This window comes from Acomys minous (genome assembly GCF_964271855.1).
Source record: "Acomys minous genome assembly, chromosome: 2".
Classification (NCBI taxonomy): Eukaryota; Metazoa; Chordata; class Mammalia; order Rodentia; family Muridae; genus Acomys; species Acomys minous.
Genome location: NC_140484.1, coordinates 100214983 through 100232189, shown reverse-complemented (window position 1 = coordinate 100232189; position 17207 = coordinate 100214983). Strand labels below are relative to the sequence as shown.

The window sequence follows — 17207 nt, the reverse complement described above, 5'->3', positions numbered from 1 at the left end:
ACAACGCAGCATTGTGATGTCACAGTTCAGCATTGTGGTGCAACAATATATCCTGTGGTGGTAAAATAAAGCATTGTGATATTACAATGAGCAGTTATTGTTACATAATTAAACATTCTGATATCATAGTTCAACACTGTAATGACATAATGCACTATTGTAATGAAATGATAAGCACTGTAATGAAACAATTGAGCACTCAACATTCAAGATTGTGATGTCACAATGAGCCATTATGAGGAAATAATGTCCTGTGCACATTATATGATGGTACAATGGAGTACTTTGTTGACACAATATAGCATTGTGATGACACTGTAGATTGTGATGCTAAAATGGAGCATTTGGTGGCACAATGGAGCACTGTGATGTCAAATTTAGCATTTTATGACACAATAAAGTACTATAAAGTCAATGGTATCATCATCGTCATCATGGTGGCATGATGTAGCACTGTGCTGACAATAAAGCATTTGATGGCACAATGAAGCATTCTCATACAGTGGAGTATTGTGATGGCACACAGTACCCTTCTAAGGACACAATTTAACATTATGATGTCACAATTCAGCATTGTAACAACATAATGTAATATGATGATGTCATATTCAACATTATAGTGAATGGAGTAATGCAGTGCCGTAATGAAACATTGTAATGACACAAAGGGCCCATGTGAGGTCACTGTGATGTGACAGTCATCTGTGTGCTTGTTGGATACAATCTTTATTGTGTGGAGATATGTTCCCTTTAGCCCTAATTTCTTCAGGATATTTGTTATCATAAAGCTATGTTAAATATACAAGGTTTATGCAATCTCAAGCCAGACAAAAGTCCAAGCATAAAGGTGAACAAAATCCCACCACGGACTGGGAAGCTATTGGCATTTGGTAGCTGTTGCGAGAGGGAGAGTCTATTAATGTGAACACCAGAGCAGGCTCCACTCTCAAACTGGACATGGGGAAGGGAAAAAAAGAAGATAAGTCACTGGGCGGTGGTGCCAAACACCTTTAATCCCAGTACTTGGGAGACAGAGTCAGGAGGATCGCTGTGAGTTCGAGGCCAGCCTGGTCTACAAAGTGAGTCCAGGACAGTCAAGGCTACACAGAGAAACCTTGTCTCAAAAAACCAAAGAGGAGGAGGAGGAGGAGGAGGAGAAGAAAAGTCCATGTAGTGGTGGCACCTACCTTTAATCACAACACTCAGGAGGCAGAGGCAGACAGATCTCTGAGTTCAAGGCCAGCCTGGACCACAGAGCAAGTTCCAGGACAGCGAGGGCTACATAGAGAAACCTTGTCTCAAAAAAGAAAAAGAAAAAATAGAGGAAGGAGGAGGAGGAAATGATAGGTGGAGTGGGAGGATGGAGAGAGTGGATATTAGAGGAGTTGGGGAGGAGGGTGAATATGCTCAAAATGTATCATATATAAAAACTATTTTTTAAGACATGTTAACTTTATCAAATGCCCTCCTTTTCATCTGATCATGTGATTTCTATCTGCAAGTCTATTAATATGGTACATTACACTTATTAATTTGCATTTTTCAACTAACCTTACATCCATGGTAGGAAGTCAGTTTGGTGATAGTATACTGTCTTCTTAATATGGCCTTAACTTTGAAAGTATTTTGTTGAGAATTTCTGCATCTACACTCATCAGGAAGAGTGGCCTACAGTTTTTTTATGGCTGTGTCTTTATCCAGTCATGGTGTCAGATTACACGGGTACAACAAACTGGCCAGCGTTCCTTCCCTTTACATCTTGTGGAAGTTTAAAAAGTGTTGGTATTAGATCTTCTTTCAAAGTTTAACCGCATTCAGGAGTAAATGGCCCAGGACATTATTTTGTGGGTAGGCTTCTTCAGTCTCATTACTGTTATTGGTCCATTTAAGGTGTTTCTATCCTTTGATGTTAACTTCATTAGATGACATGCCCTTAGAAATTTATTTATTCTATATTTTCCTGTTTGTTGTGATGTAATATTCATAGCATTTCCTGCTCTTCTGGATTTTATTGGCATCTATTGTAACAACTCCTTTTTCATCTTATGTTTTATTATGCATCCATCTATCAGTTAATCTGGTTGGATTTGGCCAATCTTGACAATCTTTTCAAATAACCAGCTTTTTGTTTAATTCTTTTTTTTTTTTCATTCTTAGTCTCTGTTTCACTAATTTCTGCTCCAATCATTATCATCTCTGGCCATCTGATGCACTTGGGTTGGTCTCTTCTTGCTTTTCTAGCCCTTTGAGGTACATCACTGAGGTATTGGAGATCTCCAACTTTTTAAATATGAGTATTTATATTCCTATTAAGTCTACCTTGGCTGTATCTCAGAGGTTCTGGAAGGTTTTAGTCTCATTATTCTTTGATTTCTGGAGGTTTTTTAATTTTCCTACCTGACTTCTGCACCAACCCACTTTTAACTCAACAGCATGTTGTTCAGTCCCAAAGTATCTGTGTATTTTCTGAGGTGAGCTGTCAGCAGGTAGTTTTATCCCCACTGGGGACTAATGGGCAGGGAGTAATTTTTATTTTTGGATTTCCTAAGTCTTGCCTTGTGGTCTGTAATGCAGTCCGTTATAGAAAAGGTTCCATGCAGTTCTGAGAATAGACACATTTTTTAAACTTTAGACTATCTTATGTAATCACCATAGTAACAGTAAATTTAAAAGTCTATAGAATATATGCAACTAAAAATGAGAAATGAATAAAAGTATAGCACTACTAAGATCAGTTAAACACAAAGGAAAACAACCATGAGGACCCGAGACCAAAAAAAAAAAAAGGTTTTATATTCATAAATTAATTTTTAGAACATAATGGAACAACTTTCTTTTCCAGAAAGAAATTTAGACATACATGGATTAAACTCTACAACTAAAAGTCATCAATTGGCAGAATGTATTTTTATTTATTTTATTTGTTTGTTTGTTTGTTTATAGCTTTTCAAGACATGGTCTCTCTGTGATGCCCTGGCTGTCCTGGACTCACTTTGTAGACCAAGCTGGCCTCGAACTCACAACAATCCACCTTCCTTTGCCTCGAATGCTGGAATTATAGGTGTACGCCACCATGCCCAGCTTGGTAGAATGTTTTTGGTTTTTAGTTTTTGGTTTTTTGTTTTTCAAGACAGGGTCTCTCTGTGTAGTCTTGGCTGTCCTAGACTCACTTTGTAGACCAGGCTGGCCTCGAACTCACAGTGATCTGTCTGCCTCTGCCTCCCAAGTGCTGGGACTAAAGGCGTGCGCCACCACTGCCCAGCTACATTGATTTTTTTTTTTTTTAAAGAGAATGATCAAAGACTAGTCAAATAGCTCAGTCGGTCTTCCATTCAAGCATGAGAGCCTGAATTTGGTTTAAAGAAATGTGGTGGTACATGTCTGTAAGGGGCCATGGAGTCAGGAAGACAAGTGGCCAGTCAGCCTGCCAAACTGGTGGGTTCAGTTTTAGAGAGAGACCTTATCTCAAAAATAAAAGTGAAGAGGCACTGAGGAAAGACACTTGACATCTGCATCAACATCAGACCTACACACACACATGCACTCTTGTGTATCAATAGAAATTTAAGGTTGTTTTGTTTGACTTGTTTATTGATAGAAATTTAAGGTTGTTGCTGGGTGTGGTGGCACACGCCTTTAATCCCAGCACTTGGGAGGCAGAGGCAGACAGATCACTGTGATTCTGGGGTTAGCCTAGTCTACAAAGCAAGTTCAGGACAGCCAAGTCTCCACAGAAAAACCCTGTCTCAAAAAAAAAAAAAAAAAAAGAAAAGAAAAGAAAAGAAAAGAAAAAGAAAAAGAAAAAGAAATTTAAGGCTGTTTTGTTTGACTATCGTTTGATATACTGTACATAATCAGCTCATTTCAAATGTGATGTAAAGTTCTAGTTTTTTGGTTCTCAATTATTTCTATTGTGTGCTGGTTGTTAGAGAAAAAGTATATATTTTTTAAAGCAGAAAGGGGGATATGAAGTAGACGTTTCTAGTTTCTTTGAGTACTCAGTTGTGTCGTCGTGGGAATGTATTTTTTGTTTTGGTCCTGAGTATGGGACGTAGGAGTGTTTTTCTACCACTGAAGACAGCCTCATGACCTCTGTTAGTGGAAAACAGACCCATGAAAGGGCACATGATGTTTTGCTGGGACTTGTCTCATGTGACGGGACATGGGTTTTGCCAGACGCACGTGTGGGCTCTGTGTTTTGTTTTCTTTGGTTTGGGTTGGTTAAGGTTTTTTTGGTTTTGGCTTTGGTTTTTCTCTATGTGGCCTTGGCTGTCTCAGACTCATTTTGTAGACCAGGCTGGCCTGGAACTCACAGGGATCCGCCTGCCTCTGCCTCCCGAGGGCTGGGATTAAAGGCGTGCGCCACCACACCCGGCTTTTGTATGGGCTCTGGGAAGTGATATTAGACAGTGAGAAAATGCTTTTTTGCCTTGTTATGCTTTGCAACAGTTCACATTGCTTCCCTGGTCTTTGACATGCCGATTCCATGGAGTTTTGCTGTTTCTGTGTACTGCTGATGCTGATTCATGTTGCTGTTTGGTGTTTGCTACTTGACCGGGCTGCTGGTATCCTAACAACACAGAGTGGAATCGCCCTAAGAAACTATGTCTTAAAAGGCCCACACCCCCACCTCTATTAACCTTCGTTCTCCCCTATATCAGGTCAGAGAGTTGGAAGGGAGGTAGAGGCATTTAAAAACCTTATATAAAAATATGTATATATAGACTTGAAAAATCTAAGCCTACAATACACAGCTGCAGTCACACCTGCATGTACATGTTCACACACCATACACGTACACAACCCCACAAAGGCACATGCATACACACACACACACACACACACACACACACACACACGCACACACACACACACAGAGATTGAAAGAAAATATTTGTTTAAAATGTCAATGGTATAACTAGTGTGCTAAGGTAGACGGCCAGGCTCTGGCTGCCCCATCAGTCTAGGCTCAGCCACCAACCTCACACATCAGTTAAAGAGAGGTGTAATGGTAGAAGCAGAAAAGGGAGATTCAGTGGGTTGGGAAGACAAATAAGAGGTCTAGGAATCCCAGGTTCGTACCAAGGAGAGTTTCAGGGTTTTTAAAAAATATTTTATTAATTTATTCATATTACATCTCAATTGTTAGCCCATCCCTTGTATCCTCCCATTCCTCCCTCCCTCCCATTTTCCCCTTACTCCCCTCCCCTATGTCTGTGACTGAGGGGGACCTCCTCCCCCTGTATATGCTCATAGGGTATCGAGTCTCTTCTTGATGACCTGTTATCCTTCCTCTGAGTGCCACCAGGCCTCCTCATCCAGGGGTCGTGGTAAAAAATGGGGCACCAGAGTTTGTATGAAAGTCAGACCTCAATCTCCACTGAACAGTGGAGAATGTCCTGTCCATCAGCTAGGTCTGGGTAGGGGTTCAAAGTTTACTGCCTATATTTTCCTTGGCTGGTGTCATAGTTTGAGCAGGACTCCAGGACCCAGATCCGCCCGTCATGATGTTCTTCTTGTAGGTTTCCAGGACCCTCTGGATCCTTCTATTTCCTCATTCCCCCATGCTTCTCTCACCTAAAGTCTCAATAGGATGTCCTCTCCTCTGACCCACTTTCCTGGTAAGTAAAGTCTTTCATGGGACATGCCCCTTGGGCTAGTATCTCAATATAAGTGAGTATATACCATTTGTCTCTTTTTGCTTCTGGGTGAACTCACTCATTATGATCATGTCTAGTTCAATCCATTTGTCCACAGATTTTGGGGATTCCTTGTTTTTAATAGCTGGATAGTATTCCATAGTGTAAATGTACCACAGTTTCTTCATCCATTCTTCTACTGAGGGACACTTAGGCTGAGAGTTTCAGTTTTAAACAGCAGCAAGGGGGGTGCACAGGTGAGTAGGCTTGCTCAAGGTGTGGCCATGTCGATTGTCATCTCAGCTTCTGTCCTACAAAATGATCTGACACACTGCTAATCTGCCAATCACAGGAGCCACCTGAGGGGACCAGTCTGATTCCTCCCAGATGATCCAGGGGCTTGCCTCTCTATCAGAGAGGACAACTGTTTCCACCTTGAGGGCCACTCCGTCCTGCCTTTGAGGCCTTGCTGGTCCAGGAACTCTGGGAACCTACAGAGTTAGACAATTACTCTTTGAGCCTTCGGCCTTAAAGGGGGAAGACAAAGTGGTTGACATGTTTGATGCAGGGGTGAGTGGGTGACTTAAGACAAAGGCAACAGGGCCAAAGTGAAGGCAAAGACATCAGGCTTTTGTCCTGATTTCTCAGTTACCTCGTAGCCCCAGTGAGTTGTCCATGATTTTAGAAAAAGCCATTCCCAAGAGCCTGTTAAAATATACAACACAGTCTATAGGAGTAATGAATCCTATGAAATCCCAGTTATTGCTTCTTCAGAAATAGAAAAGCTCATCCTAAAATTTATATGGAGTCTCAAAAGGCCCCAAATAGCCAAAATACTCTTGAAAAATAACAAAGCGTCAGGCTTCCTGTATAGAAAGCTTATTACAAAGCTGCAGCATTTAAACAGCATGGTGCTGGTGGGAAAGCAAACAAATGTATCACTTGAGTAAAATGGAGAGCCCAGAAGTTAACTCTTTCAAATTGAGTTAAATAATTTTCTTTTCCTTTCTTTCTTTCTTTCTTTCTTTCTCTCTTTATGTATTTATTTATTTTTATTTTTATTTTATTTATTTATTTATTTATTTTTCGTGACAGGGTTTCTCTGTGTAGCCTTAGCTGTCCTGGACTCGCTTAGTAGACCAGGCTGGCCTCAAACTCACAGTGACCCACCCGCCTCTGCCTCCCAAGTGCTGGGATTAAAGGTGTGCACCACCATGCCCAGCCAAATAATTTTCTTTTTAAAATTTTACAATAAGGCAACGTTCCATTCTAAAAAGTAGAGTAAAGAAGAAATAGTGCCAAGACTCTTCAAATGGACAAAGGGAGGCCTTTAGCAAACAGTGGTCAGAAAGCCAATAATCACAGAAAGAAAGAAAGAAAGAAAGAAAGAAAGAAAGAAAGAAAGAAAGAAAGCAAAGTAATAACAGAAGGTGGACCCTTTCCTTATAAAAACAGGACAGTCAACTTGAATGTGTCAGAGGCTTAACTATAAGGGCTATAATATAAATCTCCCAGAAACACACACAAACACACACACACACACAGTCTTGGGGTTGACAATAACTTTTTGAGCATGGTATGAAAAGCAATGGCAATAAATTAAAACAAAGGAAGCTAAGCCACAGGGAGACTGAAAGCTCATGCATCAAAGGATGTAGCCAGTGCAGTGAAGAGAGACCCATGGAATGGGGGATGTTTGCAAGTCATGCAGTTGATAAAGGATTATTATAAAGATTACAGAAAGAATTACCACAACATAGCAGCAGCCAAAAGAAACTGACGAACAGGAAAAAGACTTGCACAAAAGTTTCCCCAAGCATACACAAGTGGTGACAAGTACAGGGGAAAGCTTGGTATCTTTAAGCTCTACGGAACAAAGAACCACCGTAAGATGGCACCAAAAAAAAAAAAAAAAAAGCTGCGTGTGGTGACACATGCCTTTGATCCCAGCACTCAGGAAGCAGAGATAGGTGGATCTCTGTGAGTTCGAGGCCAGCCTGGTGTACAAAGTGACTCCAGGACACCCAGGACTATACAGAGAAACCCTGTCTTGAAAGACCATAAACTCCATTTAAAAAGAAAAAAAGAAAAAGAAAAAAGAAATTACTAAGATGGTAAATTTCATATCACACATATTCAGCCACAATTAAAAATAATAAATGCTGGCAAAGAAGACTAGAAAGGGATGACTCGTACATAACTGAGGAAATATGACATGGCACAGACACTCTGGGAAACTGTTTGGCATCTTATAAAATGAAGTGTGTGACTACCATATGACCCAGCTTTTGCACTGTGGCACTCATCCCAGGAAAACGAAGATGGATGTTGTTCACATGAAAGCCCGCACATGAGGGCTCGGAACAGCTTGGATTGTAAAGAGATTCATCGTGGAAACAGCCCAGAAAGTCAACAAGTGAAGGCTTAAGGATAAGCCACAAAAAGAACAAGCTGGTACACATGTAATTTGGATGAGTCTCCATGGAGTCACTCTGAGTTTAAAAAGAAGGAGGAGGAGGAGGAGGAGGAGGAGGAGGAGGAGGAGGAGGAGGAGGAGAAGAAGAAGAAGAAGAAGAAGAAGAAGAAGAAGAAGAAGAAGAAGAAGAAGAAGAAGAAGAAACCAACTCCAAACAGCTACATACTTGACTCCGTCCGGGTACCACCTTTAAAATGGAAAATTCCAAAAACATAGGATAGTGGTTGTCAAGAGTTAGGAAAGGTGTGAGGAGAGGCAGGACAGGCTTCCCAGAAAAGGGCACCCACCTCGAAGTCACAATGGGGCAGGAGTGCTGCGGGTGTGGCTGCTTCCAGGGTGTGCTGTGGAATTTTATTGTTGTTTTGTTTTGTTTTTAAGAATGTTGCCCTTGGCAGTGCTGGTGGAGGGTACTGGGAAATCTCCCCAGCACTGCTGACTTCTGCCACAGCTATCTCAAAACAAAAAGGTTCGTTTTTAAAAGGGCATACTAATCAGTTATTATCCCCTGCGGTTTCTGTGGGCTTCTTCCGCTCCGTCTGGGACCCACGGAGGCTCTTCCCTGACGTATGTAGCCGTCAAACGCTGCTGGTGCTGAGGACTTGAGCTGGGCTGTCGGCCAGAACACTGAGTCATGGCTTCCCTATGATGCCTGGACTTCCTCACACCAAGGTGTCTGCGATCAGGGGAGAAATGTCCCAAGAAAAACAGATGGGACGTTGTCTAAGCCTCAGAGGTCACCCACCAAAGTCACCCACCAAGACCAAGTCTTAAAATCTCACCATGTACCATGTGAGGGACTTGGTGCCCAACCTCTTCAAATTGTTGTGCGAAGTCCTGAAGATAGCATCTGCCACAAACATTCCCCTAAGGCCCAGAGCTTCCAGGACCTCAGCATCTGCATAAACCTTACACAGCCAAAACTGGTTTAAAATGTGAGCCTGGGTCACTCGGAGACGAGAATATGAAGAAATTCTCAGGCGACATTTTCACAGAGCCAAGGAGAAGGCAGTGGCTATAGGCAGCTTTATACAGTTTGTTGCGCTGGGCGTGGGTGGTCCCATGGGGCCAGCAACAGCACACAGGTGGGAGGGAACTCAGAGAAGTTGGGGTACAGACCAATGCTTCAGCAATCGCTCCCAGACTGTGACCAAGAATCCAAGGAGGGGCATTGCCAGAGTTGCTCAGAGATAGGACCCTGTGCAGGAGTAAGACCTATGCAAGGTCTTTTTTTTTTGTAGGGAGGGGATCCCAAGGACACCCCTCTTAAACCCCCTTTCCTCTCAGAGAAATGTCCCTGGAAAGGTTAATCAGGAAGGGCACATGGTTTCATTCCTTCATCCCACCCTCTGGGACCAGCTGCCCAGCAAATCTACACGTGCCGGCTGGCTCGGGTGCAAGGGACTGACTAGAATCCTAGAATCCACTTCTTAGAGGAAATAGCGGGATCTTCAGAAGAGTGAATAGTGCCATGGGCGGGTGTGTAAAATACCATCCCTGACAATAGTCTCCCAGAGTAGTGTAGGAGCTCCAGGAGGGAGCCTAGGAAGCACACCAGGGAGGGGCGCTTAGTAGGATTAAAGTCCACCAGTGCAGCTAGTGCTGGGGCACGGATGACCACAGGGCCCCCAGAAGACATGGCCCAGAAAGGAGTCTGTTGGAGTAAGGGCATATACAAATATAACGGTGATCTGAGCCGCATGTGGTTTCCTACACTTGTGAGCAAACTCTTGTGGTCTGATGACTGTTCTGGTGTGTTTTGCGTCCCTCGGCTCTGCTAACCCTTGTGTGGAGATTGTTGTCCTTGTCCATGCTGATGCCGGTTGCTGGTAAATTCCATTTCCAAGCCGTAGAACTCTTCTTCAAACTTGTAGTGATAAGACTGAGATTCTCCACTCCCTTAAAAGACCTGAGGTTAAGGACTCTCATGATAAAGGAGGCTAATTTAGCCTATGGTTCTGGAGACTCAAGAGCGTGGCTCTGAAAAAAGTTGGCTTCTGATGAGGACCACGTGGAGGATGGCATTGCAATGAGGGCATGTTTAAAAAGCGAGATTCGAGGGAAATATGGGAGAGTGGGGAAACAGGACCCTGAGGGTCCTAGAAACCCACAAGAAAAACATTATGAAGGGCGGATCTTGGCCCAGGGGTCCTGCTCAATCTATTGCACCAACCAAGGACAATGCGTGCAGTAAACATTGAACCCCTACTCAGATCTAGCCAATGGACAGCACATTCTCTACAGTTTCGTGGAGAGAGGGGACTGACTCTGACATGAACTCTGGTGCCCCATATTTGACCATGTCCCCTTGGTGGGGAGGCCTGGTGGCACTCAGAGGAAGGATAAGCAGGCTACCAGGATGAGACTTGATAGGCTGTGACCATATGGTGGGGAAGGAGGTCCCCTTCTGTCACAGACCTGGGAGAGGGGAAAAGGGTGAAAGAGGGTGGGAGAGAGGGAGGGAGGGAGGAATTGGAAGATAAAAGTCAGGGGATAACAATTGAGATGTGATCTGAATAAATTAATAAAATTTTTTAAAGCGGGATTCAGGGAGGTGTCGGGCTTACAGTGATGTTCTCATGGTAACATCAGCCCCCATTGGGCCTGATCCACTCCTATAATGTAGCATTAGCTATCCATGAAGGTAGAAACCCCAGGACACACTCCCTCCAATTAAATCCCATCTTTAAAAGTCTCAATACTTCAATATGGACCACATGGAAAACCGAACATCCCACACATGAGCCCTCCAGAGGGCAAACCACTCCAAAAACAAACAAACAAACACATAAACAAACAAACACAAACCCAGCACTGACTGAAGGGCTCACCGCTCTATTACCTCAGAAATTTGTGGGTCGGAGGTCCACACACAGCCAAGTAGATCCCCTGTTCTGAAAGCCTTTGCATGGAGCCCAACACTTGGCTCTCTTCAATCTCGTAGTGCAAGACTAGGACCCACCACTTCTTTGGTAACTGCAGGTCAGCTAGCAACGTGTCTGTTGCTCGAGGCTGCCCTTCTGCCACCCAGACCCTGAAGGCAGTTAGGAACACAGGCGTTTGCTGCCTTCCAAGCCATGAGTGTCTGCCCTCTTCTTTCATTGCCTCCTCTGAGTGCATCAGGAGTGCCTAGGCTAGCTGAACAGTCTCCATCTTGGTGGTCTCAGAGTTGACTTCTGTGTGCCTACTCATGAACATGACACCTGTGGTACAGCCTGGTCTACACACGAAGGAAGAGGCCATCTGGGATGGGACTCTTAAGACATCTTAGAATTCTGCTCATCATATCTGGGTTTGGAGTTGGAAGTTTTGTTGTAGATACTTCTAAGGATGATGCAGTTGTTCTTGGGTCACTGGTATCTCTTCAGTACATGTGAAAGTCAGGTGAAAATTCTTGCATGATCTGGGCATGGTGGTGCACACCTCTAATCCTCAAGCTCTGGAGGCAGAGACAGGTAGACCTCTGTGAGTTTGAGGCCAGCCTGGTCTATATAGTGAGTTTTAGGCCAGACAGAACTACATATCTCAAAAGAAACCCTATCTCAAAAGAAAATTAAATTTTAAAAGGAAAAATTCTTGCAAGAAGGAAAGTGCGTTATTACTAAAGACATAACATTTTAAAAACCCAAGCAAGCAGCCTGGTGGTGGTGGTGGTGGTGGTGGTGGTGGTGGTGGTGGCGGCGGCGGCAGCACACGCCTTTAATCCCAGTACTCAGGGAGGCGAAGGCAGGCAGATCTCTGTGAATTTGAGGCCAGTCTGGTCTACAAAGTTAGTCCAGGACAGCCAAGACTACACAGAGAAACCTGTCTCAAAAACAAACAAACAAACAAACAAACAAACAAATTCAGCCAAACATAAAAGAGCATCCTCAACAAAAGAAGTCAAGAGGTAATGCACACAGGGTTAGCATCCTAACACCTAGCTGGCACAGGGAAAGCCTGAATCTCTTCATGGTGTCTTCGTTGGGGTTTCTATTACTTTGACAAAACACTATGACCAAAAGCGCTGAGAGGAAGAAAAGGACTTATGTGGCTTACATTTCCACATTATACTCCAACATCTAAGGAAGTCACGGCAGGAAGGAAGCAACAAGGAGGCAGGAACTGAAGTAGAAACCATACAGGAGTGCTTGCTCCTCCTGGTTCCGTCAGTTTGTTTAAGCCGGGACCACCTGCCCAGGGCTGGCAGTGTCCCTAGTGGGCTGGGCCTTTCCACATCCATAATCAATCAAGAAAACACACCTCAGGCCTGCTCACAGGACAGTCTGATGGGTCATTTACTCAGCTGAGGTTCCCTCCTCTCAGATGTGTCAAGTTGACAAAAGACAAACCAACACACTTAGTCTATAATCATCCACTTTCACCCACAGTAGAACCGTCCCAAGGCGTCCAGCCAATGCCTGGACCTACAAATAACACTGGACCAGCACACGGGTCTGGTTTTTTTTTTTTTTTCCTATACACATGTGTTTGAGAAAGTATAATTTAGAAATTAGGCATAATAAGACTAATAATAACTGATGATTAAATACAATTTTACCATTGGCTGTGACAGAGGTTATTTAAGATTTTGGAATTGTTTCCAGGTTTCCTGTTCATCAGTTTTGAATAACAGTCAGCAGAGGCCCTGAGGACAGAAAGTCTGTGCCCAGCGGAAGACGATTGCTTCGGTGACTTAGTGTAATTACTTTAGAACAATAAGAGTGACTAAAGGCCACAATGGGCTTGACGTCGCTTTTTGTTATGAAATCAAATCACTGAAATATTCTGTAACATCTTCTGCAGTGGTGAAAACCCACTTACTTATTTGCATGACTTACTCCAGTATTTGATCATGATACATTTGACTTGTGGTTAATTTCCAAAACTAAGCATTGTATCAAGAATCTTAGGGCAGTCCAGTTACTACTGCCCTCAGCCAAAGGAAGTGCTCCAAACTAAGCTTAAGGTATATATATGATTTTGATTCAAAAAAGGTTGTCTAGTTCGTCTCTGCTGCAGGTTGAGCATGAATCTATGAAAATCGTAATGTTAGAATTAGTGACTTGCTGAATAAAGGAAGGGAAAATAAATTTTATGGGTGCAATAGCAAGCCTATGAATTATGACCTTATTAATCAGGCTGCCAAAGGCATCAATAGCACAGCCAGGACCACACAGTAATTAAACTCAGCCATCTGCGATAGTTTGCCATGTTTTAGTCACATAAAAACTATAGGTTGACACATTTCACTTGCTGTATGACTTTTGCATGTTTAGATTTGCAGTGCAGAGGCCTGGCTGGTTGTTGCTGCTTGTGGAAGGTGCTGAGGAGCAGGGGCTGGGGGAATGACTCACTTATAGAAGCTTCCCTATTATGTGCTTAGGCTCAGTCCTCGTATCAAAAATAGAAGAAAAAATAAAAGAAGAAGAAAGAAAGAAAAAGAGAAAAGAAAAGGAAAAATGTGTCTTTCACCCAGCCTGGCTACCAGCAATCCACAATCACTGGATTTTGTTGGACAGACCCTCAATGGCGCCACCACGTGGCTGATTAGTACAATGACAGGAAGATATTCTCCTCAACATGGAAATTCTGACACTTCAGTGCCTAGGATATCTTGGGAATTCAGAGAGGAGAATTATTGATTAAAGATATAATCTTTACTATTTTTTAAGGCATGTAAATCTTTGAGTAATAGACTTTAGTGTGTAGTTTACAGTCTGGGCTTATAGAGCCATTTATACAAAGCATACAAAGAAAAGCTCTGTCTCTGTCTCTGTCTCTGTCTCTGTCTCTGTCTCTGTCTCTGTCTCTGTCTCTGTCTCTGTCTCTGTCTCTCTCTCTCTCTCTCTGTGTGTGTGTGTGTGTGTGTGTGTGTGTGTGTGTGTGTGTGCATGTGAGAGCACACATGCATGTGTCAGGGAATAGATGGGAGAGACTGAACCCTAAAATCTGGACCAGACTTGGGGTGGAGTGCAGGTTTAGGCTGTGATATTTTGCACATGGTCTGGGTACCTCCAAGCCTGTTTTCTCATGCGAAATGCAGGTAACTTGAATGTCCCAGGGACTCTGAGCCAAGCTTGGCCTGGATGCTGGCACTAGGTAAGGGCTGGATGGTACAGCTCTTCTCCCTCCCCCCTCTCTCCTTCCTCCCTTCTTTTTCTTCCCCCCTCCTCTTCCTCTCCTGCCAGGGAACAAGGTAGCGAATCAAGATGCCAGCCCCCAAGAGCATGGAAGTCCCTCACTCCTCCAAGCCCCTCACAGTGCCTGTCCCGGGCTTTCCCTTCTTGGCCAGGTGCTCTGAGCTTCACTTTTGTCCTTGAGTATCTGGCATCTGATGGCCCAGAATCAACAGGAACATGAAATAAGACTGTGGAAGGATGTGTGTCCTTCCTGTGGGGCCCTCAGCTTCTTCTGTTTCCGAAGGCCACCCTCATGGGCCCTCCATGTCCCTGTGCCCGGCCCCTCCCTCAAGAACACAACTTTGTTTAGTTATTCTACAACACACACGTTTTGGTTGCTGTGACCCTCCAGATCTCCACCTGTGAGCAAGTGGGCTCAGGCTGCAGCTTTAGGCGAAAACAGACAATGGCCACAGGTGTTCTTTTGTGTCTAGGCAAACTTTCTGTTATTATTCAGAAAATCTTTAAAAATCATACTAATGAACATTTTTTGGGGGTTAAGAGTGAAATAAAAGCAGAGGTACTTGGCCTTGCCCTGAAGCTCCACAGCCCTCTGCAATCTTCCTTCCCCACCCCTTCCTGCCCCGCCCTTCTTGGTCCTCCCCTCCCGCCTCTTGTCCCCATCCCTCCCACCAACACCCAGCCCATACCTCTGTGCCTCTTCTGCCTCACTCCTCCTGACCCTCTCCTGCACCCCTGCGTCTCCTCTCTCCCAGCCCTGCTTTCTTCAGTCTCCTTAGAGTGGGTGCCTGAACACCTCTCACCAGAAGCTACCCTTTAGCAGCCTCTTGGGACATAACTTCAAGAGTCTGACACTGAACATGGAGAGGAGGAGAAGGAGCAGGAGAAGAAGGGGGCCGGGGAGAGGGAAGAGGAAGGATGGCGGAGCTAGCCCCATGGAAGCTTCATCTGACAGCACAGAACCCTCCCCACCTGACCAACCACACAGTTATCTCAGAGACTCTGAAGGGCTGCAGCTGCAGAGCCATCCTCCGCTGGTCCTTGGCCCTTGGTGTGTGAAGAAAATCCTAAGATCACGCTTCCTGTGGGGTTCTGAGCTAAAATTAAACAGATTGCATAGCTTTTCCTCTGTGTGTGTGTGTGTGTGTGTGTGTGTGTGTCTGTCTGTCTGTCTGTCTGTCTGTCTGTCTGTCTGTCTTTCTGTGTGTGTGTGTGTGTGTGTGTGTGTGTCTGTCTGTCTGTCTGTCTGTCTGTCTGTCTGTCTGTCTCTGTGTGTGTGTGTGTGTCCGTCTGTCTGTCTGTCTGTCTTTCTCTGTGTGTGTGTGTGTGTGTGTGTGTGTGTCTGTCTGTCTGTTGTGTCTGTGCACTGACACATGCTTGTGTGTGTCTATGTGTCTCTGTGTAATCCCAAACACAAAGGAAGTTACGGGAGGACTGGGAATGAGCACCCTATAACTCTGGAAGAGGTGGGGATATGGGTCCTAGGCCCTTCTGACAGAGGGCTTCTCACCTTCCCAGGCTGTCACCAGCAGGTGGGCCCATCCTTGTTACCATGTCACCAGCCGGTGGGGACTTCAGCCACTTTCTGTCAAATATTAGCAAAGCAGTGCTGGGAGTTTCTTGTCTAGAGAGACTAGTATTTGTCCCAGAGAAACTTCTGCCCAGAGCCTGATGGGAATGGAGCTAAGAACCGGCTCTCCAGAGGGAAGAGAGCCCTGTGTACACAGGAGTGGCCCTACCTTGGCCCAGGCCTGCAACTCTGCCCCACCGGGTGCGCCTGCCTAGCGTCAGCTTCTAGCTACTGGAGTGCTGCTTGCACCTTCTGACTTCAGGACTTACACACTAGGTCTTATCACCAGGAGCAGAAGCTTCCTGAGTCCAGCTGGAGACCTGCTCTGAGGCCTGGCTGCCCTCACTATCATCCTACACTGCTGTGTCCCGGAAGCACTCAGCCCAGGCCTGCCTGGCTGCTCTGACTTCCTGCTGCTTCTCTACGGGCTGTTTGTCTCTAGGAGGGCCTGAAGAGCAGGGGCTAAGGTGAGGAGATTCTGCCTCATGCAGGGCTCAATGATTCAAAGTAGCTAGAGAAACTGCCATCTCTGCTCACTGCCACCTCCCTCCCACCGCCATCCCCGTCTGGACTCTGACCCTTCTCTCGTGCCTTCCCTAGTCTTTGTTTTCCTCCCACTCTCATCTCTGGACCTTACCTTACCCCCTGAGCCTCCCTTACCTACATAGGTTTGCTGTTTGGTGGCTGTCTGAACCAACTCCCTCTGAGCTCCTGGCATCCTCCAGCAGCCAGCTTTTTACGTCTTCTATCTTCCAATCTGGGAGCCAAGACCAGCCAGCAGGGAACTTCCCAAATGACTGACTAGACCAGAAATAACAGCGACTGTGGCCGAGTGTGACTTCACAGATGCCCCTTGCTGATGTAAGATGGAACCTTCTAGAAGAGTGGCTAGGAGATACACTTCTCTCCCTCGCTGCCTCAGATCTGACAGTCTGAAATTTGGATCCTAGCCTTGTCTGGAGCAGGAATGTTCTCCCGCCTGCCGATCTGTCCAAGTTATACCTGGTTTACGGTCTTGCTTAGTGTGGCAAAGGCCACTCGGCCTGACAGATGTGAGACTAGCTGGCAGTTGCTCAAGCTACTAGCACTGGTGCCAACACTGCTTCCTGTGTACAGTCGCCACTTGTACCTCAGACTGAGCCCATGAACTGAGTCCCAAGTCTGAACACAAGAAGATGGACCCCACCTTCCTCCAAAACACACGCTGGGAGAGGAACTCAGCTCTACCAGTCAGTTTAAATGTCTGCTCACTACGGCCTAGGATCCTTTGGAAAGAGCCCTAATTGAGGAATTGCCTAGATCAGGTTAGCCTGTGGCCATGCCTCAGTTAGGGGGAGGGGGGAAAGTGTGTCTTCATTGTAAATTGATTTACCCAGTCCATTATGGGTGGCGCCACTCCCTGG

General features: G+C 44.9%; 1 long non-coding RNA gene across 4 annotated transcripts in view; it reads right to left on the bottom strand.

The window, feature by feature from the left end:
* LOC311582765 overlaps positions 1–16567 on the bottom strand; it is a 38194-nt gene extending 21627 nt beyond the window's left edge. For all 4 annotated transcript variants that reach the window (XR_014774219.1, XR_014774220.1, XR_014774221.1 and 1 more), the window contains exon 1: positions 16465–16567. This is a non-coding gene — a long non-coding RNA (uncharacterized lncRNA). The remainder of the gene's footprint in view (positions 1–16464) is intronic.
* Positions 16568–17207: the final 640 nt, after the last annotated feature.